We start from the raw sequence: 7,500 nt of genomic DNA, 5'->3' as shown, positions 1-7,500 counted from the left end.
GCGCAGCCAGAGTTATTACTAAATCACCCTTTGATGCGAGCTCAAACCACCTTCTTTCCACACTCAGCTGGGAGAGGCTATCTCTTCGCCGAAAGAAACAAAAAGCCTTAATGATGTATAAAACCATGAATGACCTTGCTCCGGATTATCTACAAAGTCTTTTCTCTCAGCGTCACTCTGCTTACAACTTAAGAAACTCTGAAGGAAGGCTGACCCTGTCCAAACCAAGCACCAATTATTTGAAACGAAGCTTCTCTTACAGCGGGGCCATACTATGGAATAACTTGCCCAAAAACTTAAAAAATGCTGCATCCGTTGAGCATTTTAAGCGAAATATCAAGAAGGTAGCTGATATATCGGATTCCCACACGGCAATCATGTAAAGCAGTTTTAATTTGTTTTAGTTGTTAACTTAAGCTTAAGTGATGGTTTTCCGTGTTTAAATAAAGTTTTACATACATACATACATACATACATACAATTTCTACTCTTTCGTCGATCTCAAGATCATATTCCAAAACACACGCCGCATCAACTCCTTTTTTTCCATACAAAGATCGCTTGCAGGGGCACCCAACGACCAATTTGTTGTAAAATGTATTATTATACCCCTGTTAAATGTTATTAAGGCATTTTCAGGCGTTTTTCAGTGTTGCTGGGAAAATATTATCTGTTCCTTTTTCCCAGCAAGACACACAAGAAATTTCCCAGCCAGCTAGATAAAATTGGTTGGTTTCCCAGCCAGCTGATCAAATTTATTTCCCAGCCAGGAATTCCGCGCGCTTTCAAATCCCTCGATCCAAAACGACCGAACAAAAGCGACAAAACCGGGACAAAACAGGTTTTTTCCGCAATCACTCTGACCAGCCGTCGTATGTTTGTGACTACTGTCTGGGAGAGGGAAGGGGTTCTTTTTTTTTATTTTTTTTAATTTTTTTAGTCGTCCTCAGTCTTCAGAGTTTCTACAGCCAGCTCAGGTTGAAATGCCAGAAAAAGTCAGTAATTCCCAGGCAAAACCTCTATCAATAACAAAATTTCCCAGCCAGCTCATCGAAACACCTGTATTTTTTGCCAGCCAGCAAGATTGCTCTGGGGTGCAGGGTGCCCCTGCGCTTGAACCGATCTCAGAGGTCCAAGGTCGTCTATAAAGCTGTCTGCTGGAACTGCGAGGAATTCTACATTGGCAAAACAAAACGAAGACTCCACGACAGAAAAACAGAACATTTCATGGCCCTAGCTAAAAGTGACCATTCATCAGCCATTGCTGATCATGTGAAAACCACTGGCCACGACATTAAATGGGATCACTTTGACATTTTAGCGTCCGGAAAAACTGACTTTCACTGCAAAATTAAAGAGACTTTGTTCATTCAAGAGCTAAAGCCTTCCCTTAATGTCAATATTAGTAGTGAGAAGTCATTGCTGTTTTAGCTATTACTTTTCATTATGTCTAGACACGTACTGCTGCAGATCATTTTCTCAGTCTAGGTTCCAGACCCCTATTGTTTACGATATATATATAGTTTTTAAAAATTGTAACGGTCACTTTTGAAAATGTGTGTTGACTAGCATACGAAACGTCAAGTTTTATAAAAATGCGTTGGAATACAATGTTTATCACCGCTGTTTGTGTTATTTTCTTAATTAAGCAGTCAACATTGAAAGGGGGAGAGGGGAGAGGAAGTGGGAAAGGTTTAAGTTCTAGATACGGCGGGCATTAGAATCTAGAAAATGTGTTTTTTAATGAAATTTTCTAAACAATTTTGCAACTTGTTGTAGCATAATTTTAAGCATAATTTAGCAAAACGAGCATTATTTTAAGCCTTTATTTCAGTGTAGCACTGCTAGCATAATCCGAGCTTTTATGCGTTTAAAACAAAAAAACCCATCATAGTTCTAGAATAATTCAGTTTGTGTTTTATTTATGTATTGTTTTTGGAAATTTTTGAGGTACAGTGGAACCTCCACTAACGGCCACCACTCCACAACGGCCACCTCTCTACAACGGCCACTTTTTTTTGTCCCGGCGGACAGCCCATACGTGACCTCTTGTTTAAACTTCTCTACAACGGTCACCTCTCTACAACGGCAACGGCCAACCGCTAAAGCGCGTCCTCAACTGGCAAAATAACCTCTCGACAACGGGGCAATTTTTTCAGCGACTGACGAAAAAGTCAAGAATGGTCACGAAATTTGATCTGTATGGCGCGTCGATGATTAATCACGGCAAGTCTTTCATTTAAGATTAAAATACAGTACTTTTTTGTGTAAGAACCTGTTTTTTTAAAACATACTTTGAACATATTTGCTTTTAGACTACGAGTAGCAATCGTTAACTTTGGCGATCTTTATCCAGCAAACACAAGCGCGCGCGAGAAAGTCACCTTCCGCGAGGAAACGCGTCACGAAGGGAAAAAAAATGGACAAAATTATCGACTTTTCTTGTTAGAAAGGTGGGCATCTAATGAGGGTGGAAACCTGGAAAGAAAGCATGGTCGTTCCGAGCAGCAGTATGGTGAGCTCAATAGGATTCTGTGGGAGTGGTATCAACGTTGTAGAGCGTCTAACATACCAGTCAGTGCTCCTATGTTATAGGAGGAGGCACTTGCTATCGCTGAAAGGCTTGGAAAGAAAGAATTCAAGGCCTCAAATGGCTGGTTAGAGAAATGGAAAAATCAGCACAACCTCGCACAAAGAAATGTAGCCGGTGAGGAAGGCGATGCAAATGACGACACTGTTTGCAGCTGGATGGAGAGAGTCAAAGAACTCACCCTGGGATATGCCCTACAGGATATCTGGGATATGGATGAGTCGGGGGCCTTCTGGAAAGCGTTGCCCGAAAAGTCCCTCACAGAAAAGAAAAAGCGATGTCGGGGCGGAAAACAAGCAAAACAAAGAGTAACTGTTGCATTCTTTGTTAATGCAGCTGGAGAAAAAGAGCCATTAATTGTTATTGGCAAAAGTAAAAAGGCCTAGATGTTTCAGAAAGTTCCGTGATTAAAGTCGCCCTGCTGGTTGTTATTACTTTGCAAATTCGAAGGCGGGGATGCAGTCAGAGTTAATGATTAGAATCCTCCAAACCCTCAACATGAGAATGAAGAACGCTGGGAGGAATATTATCCTGTTTCTCGACAATGCTCCATGCCATCCAAGAGGACTAATCAATATGTTCTCCAACATCAAAGTGGCATTTCTCCCAAAGAATACGACCTCAAGAACACAGTGCCTAGATGCAGGAGTAATCAAGAACTGAAAGGTGAAGTTCAGGAAGAAGCTTCTCCAGTATGTTTGCAGCCAGACAGGACGCACCAATGTCCGCAAAAAGGCAAGTGACGTCGTCAAATCAGTCGACCTTCTCAAGGCCATAAGATGGATGGAACAAGCGTGGCAAGAAGTAGACCCACTGACTATTGTGAAGTGCTGGTCTAAAGTCGGTGTCTATTGCTCTGATGAAGGATGCGAAGAGAACGATGACCCCTTCGCAGGAGAAGAGTTGCTTACTTTGGAATGGCTCTTAAATCAGGTGCAAGATCCCACCAATGAAGGCCCAGTGACAGTGAACGAGTATATCGACGATCACTCTGTTCCCTGCTTCCAGCCACTGATTGATGTTCATAATGCTGAATGGCGAACTGAAGTAAGAAAGGAGCTACTCGAGGTACCTGACGAAAGCGATCAGGACGCGACTGTTGTGGACGACGAAGGTGATGACTTCGACCCTCCTCTACGGGAACCAAAGTTTCAGTCCGTGAGAGAAGCATTATTAGCTCCTGATGACCTTGCTACGTTTGCTGAGTTTCACGGGAACGAAGAACTCGTCCAAGCTACAAGTAAAGTCACCACTTTGCTCAGCAAAACGCGTGACATCTCGCTCAAGCAAACAACCCTTGACTGCTTTATTTCATTTAAAAGAAAATAAAATGTATCTGCCATTCTAAACGCGAACGTTTACAAACTGATTCAGTAATCGATATTTGTCTTCGGAACATTTCGTTTCTTTACCCTTTTTAATGATACTGTTTACGTATTTTGATTGTGTTCCATTTATATGCTGCAGTAAGCATGAATTGTCTACAGTACTCATAGCGAATGTTACGAACCTTGCTCGTTTCGTCTTGTTATTATTTTGATTCAATCTTATTGTGTATTTTATCTGTATCTATAAGATTGCATTGCCTTTATAGGATACAGTAAGCATGAACTTGGCACAATAAACATGTCAGGTACTTCCCGAAAAAAATGGTGTCATATTACACCCCTACCTCCCCATAACGGCCACCTCTCCACAACGGCCACTTTCTTCTGTCCCCAAGGTGGCCGTTGTGGAAGAGGTTCAACTGTATGTGCTAAGACCCATGGTCAAATATGGTCTGGCAGACCAGGTTTCCCTGAGCATGACTCTCCTCAAGCCACCACGCTTATGGCTCGGCGGCTTGGCCCCTCAGGCCACAGATCAAAGATGGCGTCGTCCTCGAGTACATCTACTTCCAGCACTTCCAGCGACCAACAATCTGATAACCTACACCATTGGTCTTCTGCATTTATGAAGGTTCTGCTGGTGCAGCCCTCGTCTGCAGCCGCTGAACCAGTATTCTCTATTCTTAATTCATCGCTTAACGATTCACAAGAGCATGCTCTCGTGGACTATTTACAGGCTTGCGTAATGCCTCAGTACAATAACCGATAACACAGAGATTAACAACATGCATAGCTGTCTTTGTACTGAACTGAGGGGTCTGCTTGGATGGCGTCTAACACAAGTATGACACGGATTCAGAACCCAGAAACGGTTGATTTTGATAGCATTGGGCTTTTTGAGGTGCGCACATGCGTATTTGCGATGCTTAAAACTGTATGACTGGAAGGTGGACTATATGAATGTTCATTAAAGTCAGAATTGATAAAGTTAAACATCTGGTGATCTTTATTTTACTCAAGATCTAAGTGACATAATTTCGGTGACAGAGAGCATAATTTTCAGAAAGTAGCATAATTTGGGCATAATTTCTAAAAGATATGAGCACTGCTAAAAGCATAATATGCTTTTTTTTCGGGTACAATCTACCAAAGCCTAGCGCCAAGTAATCCCACGTGAGAATTGAGATGCTGAAGAACAGTAGCTGAGAAAATGCTGGCCGAAGGCAACAATCAGCCTTCGTAACCCTCGTTCAAACTCTACCGCCTAATGAATTGATTCGTTCTTTTGTCGGTAAAGTCAGTGACCTCTGTTGGCTACTTCTACTCGTGCCAGGCCTTTGGACGCACGTATTCCCGCCAATTTTTCGCAAGCGCCAGTGTCAAATTTCCGGTGCTTTTGTAATCTGAGTTATTTCAGGTTTCCCTTCGCTTTTGCGCGCACACAGTACGATTAGAGGTTCTGGTAACAAGAAAAGCCACTTTTGTGAGTTTCAGGGTCCACATGTACAAGACGACTGTCTATCACTGGAAACTAAGGATGTGTGTTCATGTCTTCCTCTTCTCCTAAGCGAATCTGAGTGCAAAGTTTTTCTTATGAAAATTATTTTTCATTCTTATGTAAAGTAGAACTCATAACCATCACAACTACTTCGCACTTAGACTCACTTTGAGAGGAGGCAGACATGAACTCGGCAATGGCCTATTCCACCAAACTTTGAATTTAAAAAACGTCCTAGAAAAAGACCTCCACTGACGCATTTTTACATAAGTGTTTGATTTTGATTTTCTAGGCCCATCTGAGATATCGCCAACTGATTTTCGCTGAATACTTGTTGAAGCTAGAAAATGCACACCAAACCCAAATGACCCATTTTGCCACTGTAAAAACTTGTTCAGACATCGTGCACGCAAAAAACTTGCATCCCTGAGACTTTGCGGACACGTTGTTCATTTATTCACTTTCTTTCAGCATCTCAATTTCTTAGCTATGAAGTTTGAAAAGTTTCCGGGTGATTCAGTTTAGTTTTTCTTGTGTCACAGTGTGGCGTGGAAACCAGGAATTGAAATTCTCACAAACCCTCAGTTCTCAGTCGAGTCAGCCTGTGTACATCTTCTAAATATATAAGGGTTATTGACCAAGCTTGTTCGGTCAAGATGGCTGGATATTGGCCTCGTTCTTTTTTGTGTGTGTTTATGGACCGATACGAAATTTATTATACGACTTAAAACACCAAAAAATGATCTGTGATCTTGCGGGACCAAGCGAGAAATCCCGAGCGGGCACGATAGCTCCATCTAGCCCGCTCGGGTAGCCAATCACAGCGCGCGATTTGGTTCATCTTGCCCGCTCACGGAGCTAGTCATATAATAAGAATGAATACTGTTGAATGGCAACAGGAATTTCATCAAATATTATAGAAGGTTATGTCCACTTAATGTTGATAACCTATTGCTTTTTTTAATGATATAAATTTCTACCTTCGGAAGAAGGAGAAACAGCTCGTTTCAGGCTTCCAGACTACTGGATGTGGAAAAGAGATCGTCGCGCGAAGTTGGGAGTAAGCCGGACTAGTCTCAGACTCGACAAACGTTTCCTCACTTTCCCCCGCTCATTGACATTAGTTGACATCCTTCATTCCCTCTCCGGTGATTCTCGCTGCTTTCCAAAATTAGAATTTCAGACCATAAACGTGCTATATTCCGGCCACAGTCCCATTGACCGAAATAAAACATTACTTTTAGTTATTAGTTCACAATAGTCGTTTCCTTTCCTTTTCAGTTGGCACGGACTTAAAAAAGAATAAAGTTTTTTTCCGGCTGCTTCCCTTTTAAGTTTAACTTTACAAATCATCAAAAACGTTTGGGATCAGCAAGGCCTTCCGATAACAGTCGATCACCGACGGCTTAAATGTATTTTCCAGACAAGTGACTGACACAAATTTCAAATCTACATTTTAATATCCATGAAAACAAACACAATGATGACGTTCCCCACGAAAAATGCAGCATTTAAGTAAACTCAGCTACTTTAACTACTATAAAATTGCACCTGAACTGAAGTTTATTAGTTTGTTCGAATCAGCTATACCTGGCTGTAGTAGTTATTAAAACTTTTGCGCTGGACAAAAGATAAAATAAAATAGATAATCGTTCCTTTCTACGGATTCTCTAGAGGCGAGGTCGTAAGAAAATACAGTGACTTTCTAAACATCGTGTCTCATGACTAATCCATGTAAATGGCAGCACAGGATACAGCTTTTGTCATAGTGACTTAACGAAGTCTATGTTAGCACATCCTGAACACCATTCCTGAAATGTTTGGGTGAGAGCTTTAGAGAGCAAGTAAAACAAGAAGCGGAATTTTGTCACATTTAAAGAGCAGAATTGTAAAGTTTCTCTTTAGTAATGGGAATTAATGACACCTCTGGAAGCAGCCGTTGTGTCAGAGGACCTAACGTACAACTTCGTAATAAAGGAAAAAAAAAAACATCTGAAAAGTGGGAAACGAATCTTGTCGCCTTTCAAGCGCTTAATAATGTTTTTTTGCTTATTGTGACGTTACAGACTTGAAATGCTTTTCTG

At 41.5% G+C, this 7,500-nt stretch overlaps 1 protein-coding gene and 1 long non-coding RNA gene across 2 annotated transcripts in view; one reads left to right on the top strand and one right to left on the bottom strand.

Moving 5' to 3' along the window:
• LOC138004431 (uncharacterized) overlaps positions 1 to 7,500 on the top strand; it is a 17,057-nt gene that overhangs the window by 6,436 nt on the left and 3,121 nt on the right. The gene's annotated exons all lie outside the window — the stretch shown is intronic.
• The window catches only part of LOC138004430 (scavenger receptor cysteine-rich domain-containing group B protein-like), a 30,995-nt gene that overhangs the window by 22,947 nt on the left and 548 nt on the right, over positions 1 to 7,500 (bottom strand). The window lies entirely within an intron of this gene.

This window comes from Montipora foliosa, chromosome 5, assembly GCF_036669935.1.
Source record: "Montipora foliosa isolate CH-2021 chromosome 5, ASM3666993v2, whole genome shotgun sequence".
Lineage (NCBI taxonomy): Eukaryota > Metazoa > Cnidaria > Anthozoa > Scleractinia > Acroporidae > Montipora > Montipora foliosa.
This window is presented reverse-complemented; position numbering and strand designations above follow the sequence as displayed.